Genomic DNA, 17,358 nt, shown 5'->3' on the forward strand with positions numbered 1-17,358 from the left:
TTTTGTTTTGCTCCTACAGGATAGATTAAGACAGTTAGGACTAGATTAGAGTAGTTAGAAGTAGTGTAGATAGGATTTAATACACATTGGTTAGCTTTTTTATTTTCTTGATTTAATTGAAGTCTTCCTCCCAGAAGCCAACTTTCTACGCATTTAACATTTTATGGGGTCCCTTAAAACCCATCAGAACTAGCCATTCCAAACGAAAGTAGGCCTAATTGGGGTCTGTGATCCGGTTAGTTCCCCTTGTTGGTATAGCAAAAATTTGCCATGTCAACAAATTGGCACTAGAAGGAGGGCTTGAACCGTCGTACGCAACTTTTTATGATTTCATTTATAAATGTCCACATGGACTCGAAAAGATTAATGCATGAATAGTGAAGGTCCAAAAGACCCTTCCTCTCATTCGAAAAAGCCTCATTTCGAAGCAGAGACACTATGGGAGTATCCTGTCACTCAGGAATAACCAGTCAGAAGACTTACTCGGGCTTACGCTCGTTCCCTATCACAGCTCCCTATCTTTCAGTCATTACCTCTGATAGCAAAAAGAAATCCAAGGGTCTATCACATAAACGAAGAGACATCTGCAGCCCCTTCTCTTGAAGATATTGTGCTTGATTCTTTGCAAAGTATCGACTCTCCTTGGGAAGAAATTCCTAAAGATTCCCCTTCTAAGGGAAATCCCTGACCTGATTTGGAAAATCATAACTAAGAAACCCTCAACCAGGACATCTCTATCTTGGATATGGCTAATATTCGTCAACCGGGTGGAAACCAACTCCCACCTCCTCCGGGAGCACTTCCTCCCTGGCTTGCTCAGGATGTTGTAGTAGTGCCTGGGCAACAACATCCCTTACCCAAGAATGCAGAAAGAGTATTGCCTAAATTTGACCTTGAGCGGGGAGACACCGCTGAAAACCATATTCATTATTTCTTCCTGGGCGTGCGCATGCTAGGGGTAGCTGACGAAGATATAGTTTGTTGCATATTCCTTTTTACCCTGATTGGTGCAGCTTCCACATGGTACTTTATCTTGAGAACAGGATCAATCACTTCGTGGGCTACCTTTCAACAGGCCTTTTTAGACAAGTATGGCGATGACAATACCCCTGTGGCCTTAGTTCTAGAACTATCCTATTTGAAAATGGAAACCAAAGAAAAGGTCAAAGATTTTAACATCCAGTTCAACACCCTGTTCGATGGAATCCCAACCACCGCTAGACCTACTAAGGAGGTGCTCATGGAATTCTATATCACTGCTCTCCCTATCCCTACTGCGATGTGGGTCAAAAGGAGTAACGCGCAAACCTTACAGGGCGCTATCGATGAAACAGTGAAAGTCGAGAATGAAATGCTCAGTCTCACGGCATGCCATCATACATTCAAAGAAAAGAAAGCCTCTTAAGCATCCAAGAATAATAATGGGAGTGATAACAAAGGGGCTAAAACCAAAGAAAAGGATACCACAGGTGTATAAGGTTTGCATCAGATCATTAAGAAGTTGAAAAATACAGTCATCGATATGAAAAGAAATTTTGGAGAGAGTACAAGCGGGAGTGGAGGAGAGTATAACAACAGAAAACCTTTCAAACCTTTATATCATAAGAAGGTAGAAGGTGGTCATGGTCCACTTGCACTGCCTGCTCCCCCCCATGAAGGGAATTTAAGTACAGAAGAGCTGGCTCTTATCAGATCACTCCTTAACTAAGAAGAACCTATAGTGGAGCTAGAGCCAGAACAAGAAGATGAGGAAGAATACCAAGTAGAAGAGCCCTTGGAAGAAGAATCTCAAATCAACATACTATGGGATTTCTATACAAACGAGAACGATGATGACCAAGGAGATAGTATGGTATAGATCCACACTAATGAAATCCACACACGAAGCAAGGGGCCATTTGCGGGTGTGATGAAGCCTATAGATCAGATCAAGAAAGATGTCCGCCCTGTGAAGACACCCACTCCCAAAGTTCTTGTTGAGAAGGGTAGACCTAGTGGTCAGGCCAAGAACACCCCAGTGGAAAACCATCCAGAGAAAGAAAATGCATCTCCCACTGCAACGAAGGCAGCTCAAAATGGTAAACTCCCACCTAAGAATGGAAAAACCAGTATGTTTAATCTACCCTATCCTGTTTATAACATTGATTACAATATTGTGGATGATCTTAATAAATCTAGGGCTAATATCACATACTTTGATTTGCTGAAATTAACATAGCAAAGAGGTTTGCTCTTAAAAGTTGTGAATGAGCGGAACTGTAAAACGCCCACCATCCCGAGCAGCCAAACCCATATGTTAGTCTTCAGACCTATTAGTACTCCCAGCATAGCCCAAAAGCCAGCAACCATGGAAGCCACCCTATCAAAAATGAATCGAAAACCCCAAGATGTCAGTGCAGCCATGATAGGAAGGAAATCAAAATCCATGACTCCCCCTTTCCTTATCACATTTGAAATCTTCAACATGAACATACACAACTACTTGGTAGACTCAGGTGCCTCGTCCACTGTGATGCCTTATGCTGTTTCTAAAAGACTTCATGCAGTACCTGAGAAAACTGGAACTCGAATCATGAAATTAGACAGGACAAATGTGAAAGTGATTGGGGAATTGAAATATGTATTGATTCGGATGATTGCTAAACCACAATACACTCAAGTCATTGATATCGTGGTAGTTGATATACCTGAGGCTTATGAAATGTTGCTTAGTAGGGATTGGTCAGCAAAACTGAATTGATACTTCTCAACTGATTGGTCCCATCTCTTACTGCCTCAGAATGGGAAGGGTGATATGCTGAGAGTTGATCGTGAAAGATACATGAAATATGTAGTGATGGAGTTAAACCATCCCAATGAACCTGTAATGTTTACCAGCTCTATCCTTGGGAATTATATTTCATTGTTTGTGCCACAGAAACCTATTTTGGAGAATTCCATGCAGAAACAATTGAAGAAACTGCAATAAACACACAATTGGAAGTTCTCCCCTATAATCCAACTGATGAACCACCTTGTAATATAGTTGATAATAGAACTAGTTTCGTAGGAAGCAATTCAATTGATGTAACATTAGACTCTGTATTTTGGACACTCTATTTTGATGGCTCTAACTGCCTTGAAGGTGCAGGTGTTGGGAGTGTTCTCATTGATCCACAAGGGAACCAACATCTGATGGCCAACTAGTTGGAGTTCACGTGCACCAACAACATGGCAGAGTATGAAGGCTTGCTGCAGGGCATGTAAAAAGCCATTGATATGAAGGTGAAAAATATTAAAGTTTTTGGTGACTCACAGATAATCGTGGATCAGGTAAGGAAGAGGATACACTAGAATTCACCACACCTGGTAAGGTACCAGCATGAGGTATGCGGCTTAATTGACAATTTTGATTCTTTTAATATCTCATACATACCTCGAGGGCAAAACCAAGACGCTGATCTGATGGCTAGTATGGCTGCTAAACTTTTGCCTGATTTTAGATTGAAGAAGAATAAATGTTAAGTTGAATTGGTTTTCAGACCATCTATGCCTAATAACATCTCAAACTGACAGGTGTTTGAATATGACGAGCAAATCCTTGAGTTCTTGCATTGCAAGAAGACATTCAAGAATGCAATCATTGATGAAAAGGAGCATGGCAAGCTTATGAACGAGAGGGAAGATGAGGAAAAATATCATCCCAATGTGATTCCCAAGTAACTTGTTAAGATGGAGCACTTGTATGACATGCATGATAAATTCAAGAAGCCAACTAGCTGCAAAACGCATAGGTCATCCATGATGTATGAATTGATTAACCTAGGAACCAAAGAAGACCCAAAAGATGTCAATCTAGGCTTGGGGTGTTCTCCACAAGAAAAGTTTACATTTGTCAAGTTGTTTAAATAATACAAGGATGTCTTTGCATGGATGTATGGAGACTTAAAAACCTTTGATACCAGCATCATGCAGCATGTAATTCCTTTGGAAATGGAGGCTAGGCCCTACCAATAAAAGCTTCGTAAGATGCATCCAAGCCTAGAACCGCTGGTGAAGAAGGAATTAAACAAAATGTTGGATGCTAAAATCATATTTCCTGTCATACACACACGCTGGGTAGCCAATCTTGTGCCAGTGAGAAAGAAAAATGGAGACATTATGTTGTGTATTGATTTTAGAAACTTGAACAAATCATCACAAAAGGATAACTATCCTGTCCCTTCTATGGAACACATTCTTCAGTGCATTTCTGGGTCTGAAATGTTGTTCGTGTTAGATGGGTTCTCAGGATATAATCAAGTGCTGGTATCTAGTGGGGATCAGCTTAAGACAACCTTCAACACTAAATGGGGCACCTACACATATCATAAAATGCCTTTTGGAATTATTAATGTGGGTGCCAAATTTCAGAGAGCTATGGACATAGCTTTTCGAGGGTTGATTAACAGATCAGAAGTGGTTTACATGGATGACATCATTGTGTATTCATATCATAGGGGGGGATCATATTTATCATCTTAAACAGATTTTCGAAAGATGCCGAAGGTATGGAATATTGTTGAATCCCAAGAAGAGAATCCTTGTAGTCATAGAGGGGAAACTACTAGGTTGTACCCTCTCTAAAGAAGGGATTGTTATTGATCCTGAAAGAATAGAGACTATCTTGAGAATACAACCCCCTACAAATAAAAGAGCAACGCAATCTTTCTTCGGGAAGATCAATTTCATTAGGAAATTTGTCTCAGGTTTCGCCGAAACAGTTCGCCCCATGCAGCTAATGATGAAGAAAGACGTTGTATATAAGTGGAGCAATGAAGCCAAGAAAGTGTTTCAGCAAATTAAGGAAGCCATCACTGAAGCTCCTGCATTGGTCAGCCCCGATTTTGACAAGGAATTATTCTTGTACACTTCCACCAATAGTCACCCAGAAAAATAACGAAGGCAACGAAGTCCTTATTTCTTATATGAGCTCTAATCTCCAAGGGGTAGAACTCAACTACCAGATGTGGAGAAATAGGGCTTTGCGGTTTTCAAGGCTGTAAAACATTTCCGCCCTTATCTACTAAAGGCCAGGACCAAAGTAATCATTCCCCATCCTGTTGTAACAGCCCTCTTCATGCAGAAGGAAATGGGTGAACGAAGAGGGAATTTGATAACCACCCTTCAAGAGTTCAACCTCGAAATTAAGCCGACATAGATAGTTCGAGGGCAGGGACTTTGCAAGCTAGCAGCAAAAGCCTTGGCAGATAATGAAGGGTCATCTGAAGAGCTAGAAATGCAGGGCATGCATTATGCATAAATGAAATTCAGGGAGGAGCTCCTATGGGTTAACGAAGAGCTGATGTATGAGCGAGAAACGTCAGAAGCATTTTTGGATCTTGAGTCGTGGTACCATGACATACACCTCTATCCAATACAGGGATCATGTCCTAAACACATGGATGCATCACAAAGGAGAGCACTCACACTGAAATCTAATCAGTATCATTTGGCCAATAACATATTATACAAAAAAAATTATGATGGAATCTGGCTGAGGTGTTTGGAAAAGGATGATGCCGACCATGTATTGAAATAAATGCACGACGGCCCAGTAGGTGGTCACTACAGTGGGGAGACCACTTCTCACAAAATATTAAGAGCTGGATATTATTGGCCCATAGTGTTCAGAGACTCGCATGCCTATGCTTGCAAATGCAAGGTGTGTCAAACCGCCACAGGATGAGAAAGAAAGCCAGTTGTTCCCCTCAGGCATGTTATGATTTATCAACTATTCCAGCAATGGGGCCTAGACATCATAGGTGAGATCACTCCAAAATCTTCACAGCATCATAAGTATATACCCATAGTGACTGACTACTTCACCAGATGGACCGAAGGCATCTCGCTTCACCTCCCTGACGCTCTCATATTTGATAACGCTTCTTACTTTTCATCACATAAATTGACTAAATTTTCTATTGATATCTCAATCCACATAAGGTATGCAGCAAACTATTATCCCCAAGTAAATGGAGTTTCAAAATCCTAAAATAAGAACCTCATACCCATAATCCATAAGTCTATCACAGACAACCACAGGAACTGGCACAACGCTCTCACTAATGCCCTTCGGGCCGATAGGGTCACCCCTAAAGTGGCCTTAGGAAACTCCCCATACTTCCTCGTCTATGGACAGGAAGCCATCTTGCCTCCAAAAGTTGCCCTGCCCTCTTTACATCTCTCCCAAGCTTCAAGAGGAACCCCTTCAGCATTGCTTCAAGAAAGGATCAACCAACTGATGAGATTGGAGGAATTGAGAGATAAAGCCAAAATTAAATTCAAAAATCACCAAATGATTGTGAAAAGGTGGCTTGATCACCATCTAGCAGGAGATAAAGATTACCAAGTAGGAGAGCTAGTCCTGAAATGGGACAAGTTAAAGGAGCCAAAAGTAAACTCATGAAATTTCAACACTTATGGCTAGGCCCATTCCAAGTTGTGGAAAAAATTGGTCAGGGAACTTACAGGTTGAAAACCTTACAGGGAGAGACTGAAAAACTCCCTGTTAATGGCCAACATCTAAAGAGATACTTCCAGTAGCCACCACATGGTGGTTACCTCCTGAATAGGCTAGAATTCATTTTATTTTTGTTGTTAGTTTAGTTACATTTCAGTGTTTTCCTTTCTTGTTTCTTGCAATTTTATTTTCCTTCTGTTTTGAATCGCAGTCCTTTTCAGCCAACTGATTTCGGTCCTCCAGTCTCGTTTTACCTTTCATATTTGCCCTCATTCACCACCTTCAGTCTTCCCCTTCCTCATTAACCTGCTGATGATTCTGTTGTTTCTAAATCCATCATTACCTTGCAAATCAAACAAACTCTCAATTAGCCCATGAGAACTTGAAAATCAGCTATGGAATTCAAACCAAGCCACTCATTGGCATCTGTTGAGAACTAGGTAAGACATATTGATAACTTGGATATCTGGAGCATGTAGGGGCATCTTTAGAAAACAAAAAATGTATAACTACAGCTGGACTGGAATGAAGGAACGCTGCATTTTGAACAAATCCCACTCAGACCTAGCCTATACTTTCCTGTAAGGTTTGCAGTCATTCTCCATTGGTCCCATCCACCACACTAAATTTCCCAATACCTATTATCTACAAGTAAATTTCCTTTCATGGGCTAAACTCACTATCATATACCATGTCGCAAATCCAATTCTGCTCTAGTCCTTGTGCCTGAAACTGGAAGGACTTATTTAAAAGAAAATGAAATGTCAAGTCCTTGTGCCAATCTAGAAGGACAGGTTGTTTGGGAAGCCAGTTAGAGTAAGGACAGTTACTGGGCTCAGAGTACTAGTTGACACAGAAAGCCCAACCTTGCTTAAGTGGTTTAAAAATATGGCATGATCCATGACTGCACCCAATTCAATCAATGAAAATATAGCACTGAAATTCTCATATAAAGTGCAGATAAACATGTCTACATCAAGTTTGATGAGAAATAAAGAGCTGAGGTACACACCTAAACAGGTATGGACAGAACAGTGATGGACCCAAAAGGATTTTTGAAAGTGAGAAACAGGTAAAGGAATGTCAATAAACCCCATAATACTGCCATTAGAGAATGCCTGTCAAAATCCTATCAGTAAGTAGAAGCTATTTGTCTTTATCCCACCTGAAGCAATTAATGTTTAAGTGGAAACCATGCTTGTTCATCTATATAATCTGCATTTCAAGTTTATCCTAACACCCTGATATTCTATTGATCCAAGGTTTATTGCGAAACAAAGATAACTGGTTCGCCCAGCGGTTTGCCATTTGTTGTGGCCACAACCACCACCCTATCAAAACTTGCCTTGGCAGCAATTTTGAATGGCTCCCCTAAAATTTGGTCTTCTACCTCTCCGAATGATCTGTTTAGTGCCAAATACTTTAATTCGTTGCCGAGCCAAATTTTTAGTTCTTAATGGTCAAGACCCCCTTTTTTAGACCTTTTTGCATGGCCCATTCAGCACCCACCCTATCCATCCATTCATTCCCTCCATCGGAACCTTTTAAGCCCTCAAAACCTTCTATCACATCATTATTCCCATCATAATTCTTTATAGCAAAAATAATTCGCAAAACATGCATAAATCCCTTTTTTTTGGGCCTATTGCAATTAACATTGTGCACTATTTCCTTCCAGACCCGACGACATTATCAACCCAAATTCATATATTTTAGGTCTGGAGCCATGTCACAAATCGCTATCGGCAAGTCTGGGGCTTTTATATAAACGTGCTCCACTGCCTTCCAGACCCAACGGCATGATTAACCGTATTTTATATACATCAGGTCCGGACCCCGTCACATAATCGCAATCGGCGGTATCCATGGTGTGAACATAAAGCGCAGTCCAATATGATGGACCCACCGGGGCTATTAAATATAACATATATATATATATATATATATATATATATATATATATATATATATATATATGTATGTATGTATGTATATATGTATATATCGGGTCCGGCCTAATCAAATATCGCAATCGGCAGGGCCCTAGGCTTGCACATATTGCAATATGCGATATGGCAAACCCGCTGATCTGATTAAAACAAAATATACATGCTATCAGGTCCGCCCCTCCCCATCCCAAATCACTATTGGCGGGGTCTAGTGCTCATGCATAAGGTGCGACACTATATGTCAGACCCACAGATAATTTTAGGCTCGGGCATATAAAATTTGAAGTCCGGTTGTACGGCCCATACGCGGGTTTTCCCATGTTTCTTGTGTATTCAGTAAAATTCTATGATCACGGGTTTTTATGGAAAATTCCATATGGCAGACCGGATAGGGTATAGGGTCCCGCCTATAGTATTTTAGGTCTAGATTTTGGATTCCGCTCTATGTTTTGCGAATATTTTCAATGTAAATCAGATTTACATTCACATGACTTAATCAGCGCATAAATTATAAAGAAGGGTGAATTATTTCACATTTGATGTTATAAACGCAAGATTCATGTTTTGTAGGCATGTTTGCCATATTTCTCACAGCCATAGCTAATAAGAATTATTTTTAAGGAGTTTCGAGCAGACCCTGTAACGGATAAAGGTGAGTTGTATCGAGATGACACATATGCTCCACTAGTATCAGCAATGCGAAACACACTCTGCGAAAGGGAAGACGGACTGCCATAGTGCATAATGGAGGCACTCCTTCAGTTTAGTGGAAGCACTCATGACAGCGCTAATCCATCAAGATGTTATCACTGCCAGATACATCACAAAGCATGCCAGATGTGGGATGATGAGCACAGTATCTTCAATTTCCTTCAAGAAATGACATAAAATGATAACCACTCCACACCGGTGCTAAGAAATAATATGCAGTCCTTCTCTATTCCTGAGGCATCCATTCATTCCCCTGAGAAGGAGAACGTTCCACCAAAGGTGACCTCAGCATGTCAACAGTTTCACTGACCTTTCTCATCTGTATATGTTTATCTGTGTAATGAAAAGAGGGGAAATGAAAGGTCATGGAAGACCGAGGGTCATTTAGGGTTTCTTAAGTATTACCTCCGGATAGGAGAAGAGGGCTTTTTGTTTGGAGAAAAACAGCTTTGATTTATTGTGAATAAAGAGGACTGTTTGGTTCAAGAAGGAGCCTGTTGTTTCAAATTTGTTTCCCCTTTCTCTCATATGTTTAGGATTAGTGTGTTGTTGCTGGTATAAAGACAAATGTGGTTTGCTTTATGCATATTGATAACTTGCAGTTCATGGTTGTTATTGGTTATTTGAATGTAATTCAATAGCATTAATAATTCATGAAAGGTTGCTGATTCCTGACTTTGTTAAACATCAGTTGCAAGTGTTATTTGTATGGAAAGGAATGTATATTCCTGTATAAGTAATTACATTGTGATTAGGATTTAATATAGCCTTGTTCTTAAGTGGACCAATAATTGATTCATTTGGACTTGGGATTTATATATGATGTTTAACCTCCTTTTGTTTTGCTCCTACAGGATAGATTAGGACAGTTAGGACTAGATTAGAGTAGTTAGAAGTAGTGTAGATAGGATTTAATACACATTGGTTAACTATTTTATTTTGTTGATTTAATTGAAGTCTTCCTCGCAGAATCCATCTTTCAACGCATTTAACAGTTTATAGGGTCCCTTAAAACCCGTCGAAACTAGCCATTCCAAACAAAAGTAGGCCTAATTGGGGTCTGTGATCGGGTTAGTTCCCCTTGTTGGTATAGTGAAAATTTTCCATGTCAACAATAAGAAGAAGAAAAACTGTGAAGGATTTTATGTTCATGTTTTGAACCTAGCCTGTCCACCTCTCCTCAAAATATTGACTAATCCATGATCTATCAAGACCTAAAAAAGAAGAAAAGATAATCATATCTAACATATGAACAAACAATCCGCAAAAAGATGATCAATTGATTCTCATGTTTCCTTACAAACAATGCACTAACCTGGCCCAATCTTATAGTGCCATTACATATTATCCCAAGTGGAAAAATTTTTAGAAATAATACACCACATAAATAGGTGGGATTTTTCCAGACACTTTACTTTCGAAACACCCTTCCACCACCAATCCTCCTTTACCTCAATAGCAAGCAAATTCAGATGAAGGAAACACCATTTGGGTGAATAGATGTCTATCAGGCAGTGGGACCAAAGTAGTTCATCCGCAGAAAGGTTCAACCTGATGTGGGTTGTATGTAAAGCCTCCAAATACTGATTCCAAACATTACAAAATTCCATCCCAATATTCAGAGCCCCAACCAATAACCACCCATGATGCCAAATTGTAGTCCTGGTAGGATTATTAATGTGTGAAAGCTAAAAGAATCCTTTATCTCTAAGAAATTCAAACAAAGGCTAAGGAAAAATATGGGAGATCCTGCAACCTGGCAAAGGATCCTTCCCCAAATGAACCTTAGACCTGTTACCAATATTCCAAGCAAGACCAGAAGAAATAATATTAAAGGAGTTGAGAACAGATCACCAAGTAATAGATACATTTTCCCTAGGCTTATCTATAAGCCTAATCCAATCTTCTAGAGAATAAGGATGGATGTGTTAGGGTACTATGTTATAGGGATCTTATTCATTTCAGCCTTTATATGAAATTGAAGTTAATTTGTAAAGCATTAGTCTTGATCTCATGAATATCATGGTCTAAAAAGGTTCATTGTCAATAAAACTCTAAGGTTTAGGCTTTAAGTATCATCTAAAGATTCTAAGGTCCAAAAAATCTCAAAGGGGCCTATTTAGAAAAGTAAAGTTTTGGTGCCATGTGATGCCATGAAAAGAGAGAAAGTGGGGTTTCATTTTTTATCATGAGAAAAGCAATGAAAGATTTTATATCATGAGCGGTGTCAGTTATTATGGGTCAATTATGATGAGTCATAGAGGTCAGTTATAGGAATCATATCTTCATAATCACAAAAAGGAACACTCTAAAAGTTTTTGTAGGAATAAATATGCATCTTGGTTTTCAAAATAACTCACTAAAGGCATGCATATGTTCCTTGGATGCTCCTGGAATCCACAAGAAGATCGTTGCACATTGTCTACAAGGGGTGTTGCGCTTCTACCAAGGCATCAATTTTTTGGTGATAGAGCATGGTTTTTGGCACTATTTCCTATGCACAAAGGTATAAGGAGGTTTTTGTGAATTTCAACATCATCTCTCAATAATTTTCTCAATCACAAGGTCAGCATCAGATAAAATCAAACAAATGAAGGTTTATTGCGCAACTGTGTTGCATTTTTGCTATGTGGAGAGTTTTTGAAGCTTGGAGGTATGTGCTTGGTTTATAACTTGTCTTATGGATTTGCAACATTGCATGGTGTTGTAGAATTTTTTGGTTTTGGTAAGTTAGCATTTATTAGTCCAAAAAAAAGAAAAATGAAAATATATTTTAAGAAAATGTTAAGTTAGGATATGGACAAAAAGAATAAAGAAAAGAAATGTTAGGAATATTTTGATGAGTAAGTCCATATCAAATAAAATGTTAGAATAGATGCCCTAAAAAAGGAAGGAAAAAGATAAAATGTTAGATTAGAAATAAAAGAAAAAATAATAAATTCTGAAAGTGTTGCACATCCAAATGCCACTACTCTTAGTCAATTTTATTTTTGCAAATAAATTTGTGTGCAAATTGTTTAAATGCCACACTAGTTCATACAATCCAATCATACAATTTAATCATGATTGGATTATATTTAAATTGTTTGGTAATAGGTAGCAAATAAAATTGGCTCAACAGTTTAATCTGAGCCAATGGAAGCAATAAGGGGTAGAAGTAGATTAATGATTGAAAGGAAAATGTTGAGTTGCTACTATAAATGCACTCGGGTGACTAAGATTGCAAAAAAATGTTAGGAAAGTTAAGGGTAGGTAGAGAAATAAAATGAAATTGAAGCATGATAGGATTTTTATCCTAAGTTAAAACATTGGATATATGTGCATATAACGAATGGTTTTAATTAACCATAATTTTCTAAATCTCAATGTTCTTTTATAATATTCACGCTTTATCCATTGATTCTCCAAGAACCCCACACTTGTCACATCCATCATATCTTTTTGACCTCACCATTACCTTCTGCCTCACTTCATTAAACTCCCTCCATTTTCCTTTCATCCCTCATATCTCCCTCTGATCTGACAGCCTATATTTCTCCCCAACCCTCCCTCACTGTCCGAACATTATCAACAGAGGGGCAGTATGAAGTCAGTAGTTTTAGAAACCGCCCTCCGAAACTACCAACCCCCAATCCTAGTTGTTCGAGACTTAAAATCCCAAACTACTTACTGCCAAAACACACACACGAACACAGTTTTCAGCTTCCTCCATCACCGTTGCTCCCACGTCATTGTCTACGTCAACACCCACATCACTTCCTTTGTCCCATCATCCTTACATGGACCAATCTTCCGCGTGTCTGCCCATTATCCATTTAATTTGCCACCCCTTACAAATCAATATTCCATCAATCTATTTCTTAGTCCCATTGGAGATTTAATATGAATTTAGTCGTTGATTAATAGATCCGCTCCATTTTATACCTTATAAACCATGTTCTTTCATAAAAATTTGTTACACAGTGCATTCCCATAACTCGATTGATCATTGGATACTTGTAGCTTACAGTCAAAACAACAAATTCACCATTCAAGTGAATTTTTTGTCTTGTTCACAAGCAAGCCAGCATCTAGGTTCACTCAATCTATTTCAATTATATTTTTTCTGTTATCACTGTATTTCAGCCGAATCCTTCCCATTTCTATCACCTTCAGTTTGTAATTGAATCATAGAATGCCTCCTAAGGGGAAGGAAGTTGCAAAAACCTCAAATTCATTCATCCAGAAGTTGATTTCCATCATACTCCCTTGGCTGATAGAGACTGTAAAATCCATGAGTTCTTGTCTGAATTTGACTTTTTGAGATCTATTGCTGGATGGAGGACCAATTCATCAATCAAATGGACGAAATTGGACTTTGGTACTTCCATCTTCCTCATTAAATCTTCCCTCAGACCCACAGAGCACCTGAATTTGTCAGAAAATTTCATGTATCTTATCACCCCAGTCAAAGAGTTATTATCTCACCTACAGAAGAAATCTTATGCTGCATCAATGCTCAGTCCATTGACCATATGTTTCAAGCCCCAACTATTGTGCCAAACACTCCTTTTTGTCATGAAAGCCTAACAGAATCCTATCAGAAACTAGATTTCACTAAATAGCTCAAACCCTAGAAATTTTCCTAGTTGTAGATAGCCCTCTGCCTAAAAGAAACCCTCCCTGTGATTCATCTATATTCCCAGACAGAACCAAGAAAATTATCACCATTCTCTCTTATCTCCTTGGTTACTATTCTGATCAATATCTAGATGAAGCCATCATTAGTTTCTTGTCTATCTTTTCTGTTGGTTCCAAACCCACCGTTCTTTATAACTTTATTCAATTTCTAGCTCAGGCCATTCATGAAAAAATTTCCAGTTCAATACTCAAGAGGTATTCAAGTATGCTTTAGTACTTGTATATCTTTTTATCTATTTTCAGGGAGACAAGTTTCCATTCACTTTGCAAAAGCAGATGAAGAAGGGAACCATATATTAGTCATCTTTTGGACTTCTATGGGAATGATGGAGAAAGAAGAATTTTCATATAAACAGTTCATAGAATTGTTTGTTCATCCAGCGATTAATCTTCTTAGCAGCACTCCAGAACAAAGAATTAGTGATGAAATTGTAAGATTTTGGCAGCTAGTTGACCAAGCCACAACAGGAGATTGGTACCTTTACCAAAATTATACAGATATTAGATTCTATGGCTATGAGCTTCCACCTTATAAGATGCCTAAGTACCTCCCTATGAGAATTTTTTCATGAGAATAAATTAGGCAGATTCTCAATGCAAATGAACTGCATTTTGTGGTTGCAAAGAAGAAATCACAGTTTAAGGTAAAAACTCAGGTTCGTCCATTCATCTGTAATACTAGAGTAGTAGGAGAAGAAGCAGACATGTTATTGAAAGAGATTATGTTTTGCTTCAGATTTACTTGGTCTTATGACCCAATGGGAGTGATTTCAAAACTTAGAGTAGAAAATAAATTTACTCCATATCATCACACAGCCACGCCTGAGATTGAGCAATACAAAAATCTGTTAGAATGGAAGGAAAACACCCTTCAAGAAGCTGAACAACAGGCAGTCTCTACTTCAAATATACAAACTCCACTTGCACAGGAAAAGACATCCAAACGAGGAAGGGAAGAACAGTCATCCCCTACAACGGAAGTATCAAGTAAAGGCTTTAGACTTGTGCACAAAAAGAAGAGACCTATGCTCTCTTTGAAGGTTAGTGCAACTAATGAGTCACATAAAGGAACATTTGACAAACTTGGGGAGACATTTGTTTTCACACAGTCTAGTGGACAGACTACTCAGTCTCCCACTCATTCCACCACATCTCATGAACAACAGGTGATTTAGACCAATGAAGGCAATCAAAAGGATAAAAATGAAGAAGATGATATTTTTCATGTTTTCAATGAAATTAAGAAGAAGAATGAGGATTTAAAGTTGAGAAATTATACTCAATTCTGGAAACATTCTTCCAATTCTCAAGCCAGACTTCTTTCAGTGTTTGACTTTGAAAAGGGTAAAATGCAGATGGCTTTCTTACAAGCTTAGATTCCACAACCCAGACTTGTTGCACATTACTAGAAGCAAACTTCCTTTGTATTTAATGTTAAATATGTACATCCAATTGACCAAATTCATATGCACAAACAGAATGTCCAAATGAACTATTCTACTTTAACTAACATTTCCATGAGTCTGTCAAAGTTACAGGTCACCTTGGCTAATACACAGTCACGGCTCAAAATTGAAAGCGTTTCCTCATCGGCAAAAGACACCAAGATCAAAGCTTTGGAAGATCTAGTGCTGAAGATTGGATATGATCCCTCTAATATAAATGTTGCAGAAGAATTTGTCAATAAGAAAAATGATGATATTTCAGCATTAAGGAAGCAACTCAAATTTCCAACTTCAAAGCACCCAGTGACTAAAGAAATCGAAGAAACTGAGGCTCAAAAATCAGACATGATGAAACTCATTATGGAACAAAATCTGCAAATAAAATAGATGGAGGAACAAATGGAAAAACTTGTCAAAGAGAAAAAAGAAGTTGTGAAAAAGGACAATATTCCAATGGATGTAGTTCCTCTTACAGAAGTCCCTATAACTACAGTTTCTGCCTCAGGCACAACAGAAACCATAGGTACAACAGAAGGAGTTGAACGTCTTGATAAATTTGTTCAGAACCTGTCTATTCAAACAAAGGAAATTAAGAAATTGCAGGATCAGCTAAAGACACTACAACACCTGAAGGCAGTTGCAGAGAGCTCACATGCAGTTGAGTTGCAGAGGGCAAGAGGTCAAATTAAGAGATTGCATAAATAAGTCAAATACTCTTACCTCGGAAATACATTGGGTTTAGTAAAGGATAATATATGGGGAGATATTATTGAATAAATCAAATATATCTAGCCTTATATCAGAATAATTTTTTATCAAAAATACTTGTGGAAAAATCTCAAGAAGTTATTGAAACTATCTCAAATGAACTTGAGGACAAGCCAGAAATAGCCATTGAAATAATCAAGTTTCTAAATTCTAAAGACAGCTATGATCTTGAAGGATTGGGTATTGGTGACAGGACAGAAGCCATAATGGAAGTGAAGAAAGTTTTTACAAAGAAAAATCTCACTCTTTAGTTGAAGGAAAAGTGCAGCAGTGTCAATGTCATAGTTCAACGTTTTTTCAATAGGCTAGAACCCTTAACCAGCAAGGATTTTCCCTCCATATTCGTGATAAATGATAATTTAATGCCTATTGAAGACTATATCCACAAGCTCAAAGAGGTTGCAACCAGTGCAGCTACAGTCTCAAATATAAAGGGTACAACAACACCAAGTCTTGTGCTAAATGCACTCTGAGATACCTTTTTCATCCTTAATGAAGTAAAACACATATTTTTAGTAAAAACTACTTTTACTAAATATACAGAAATGGATGAGGTTTATCGAAGGGTAATTAAGTTATCTATCCCAGATGAAAAACACTGGGAACAGTTAACTGATTTACTTGACTGAAAGAAGGATCAACAACATTCATAATTTTGGGGAACAGTCATCAATAGATCAACAACATTGAATTTTGGGAACAATCATCAACAGTTCAATAACAAAATAGTGACAGATCAACTATCAGTTCATTTTTCTGATTTTGTATTAGTCTATTTTTCTAAATTTGTTTAAGATATTTTCTTAACACTAAACTTGTATAAATAACTCTCTTTCACGAGTTATTAAGGGTTTCACCCTTGAAGAAACATTTGTAAGAGCTAAATGTACTCAGCTTTTTTTGAATCACTAATAACAAAGAAAAAGATTCTAAATTTTGATTCATATAGTTTCGCATTCCTTGTATTTTTTTCTAGTTTTCATTCACTGTGTTTTCCTCATATTCTTAAGTTTTACAAAGATAACTAGGTAGGAGAAGTTGTGTCTCAATTACTCCTAGAAACCCTCTGAAGTGATCATCTTTAAAGAGAATGAATTACAGAAACTGTTTTTTTAATTAATTCTCCTAAATCATAAAATTATCAGTCGCTTTGTAATCTTGGGCATATTTTGTTAAACTTCCTAAACATTGTTTGAAGGTTTTTCTTACTTATGGTTATTTGATTTTCTATTTGAAAACTGTAATAGTCATATCATCTTTCTATTTCTACTCATCGCCAGATAAGCTTAATCACTGTGTGGATTTTAATAGCATCCCTTTGTTT

This window comes from Pinus tabuliformis, chromosome 8 (assembly GCF_031772625.1).
Source record: "Pinus tabuliformis cultivar Carrire ecotype Pingquan chromosome 8, CPIR1, whole genome shotgun sequence".
NCBI lineage: Eukaryota > Viridiplantae > Streptophyta > Pinopsida > Pinales > Pinaceae > Pinus > Pinus tabuliformis.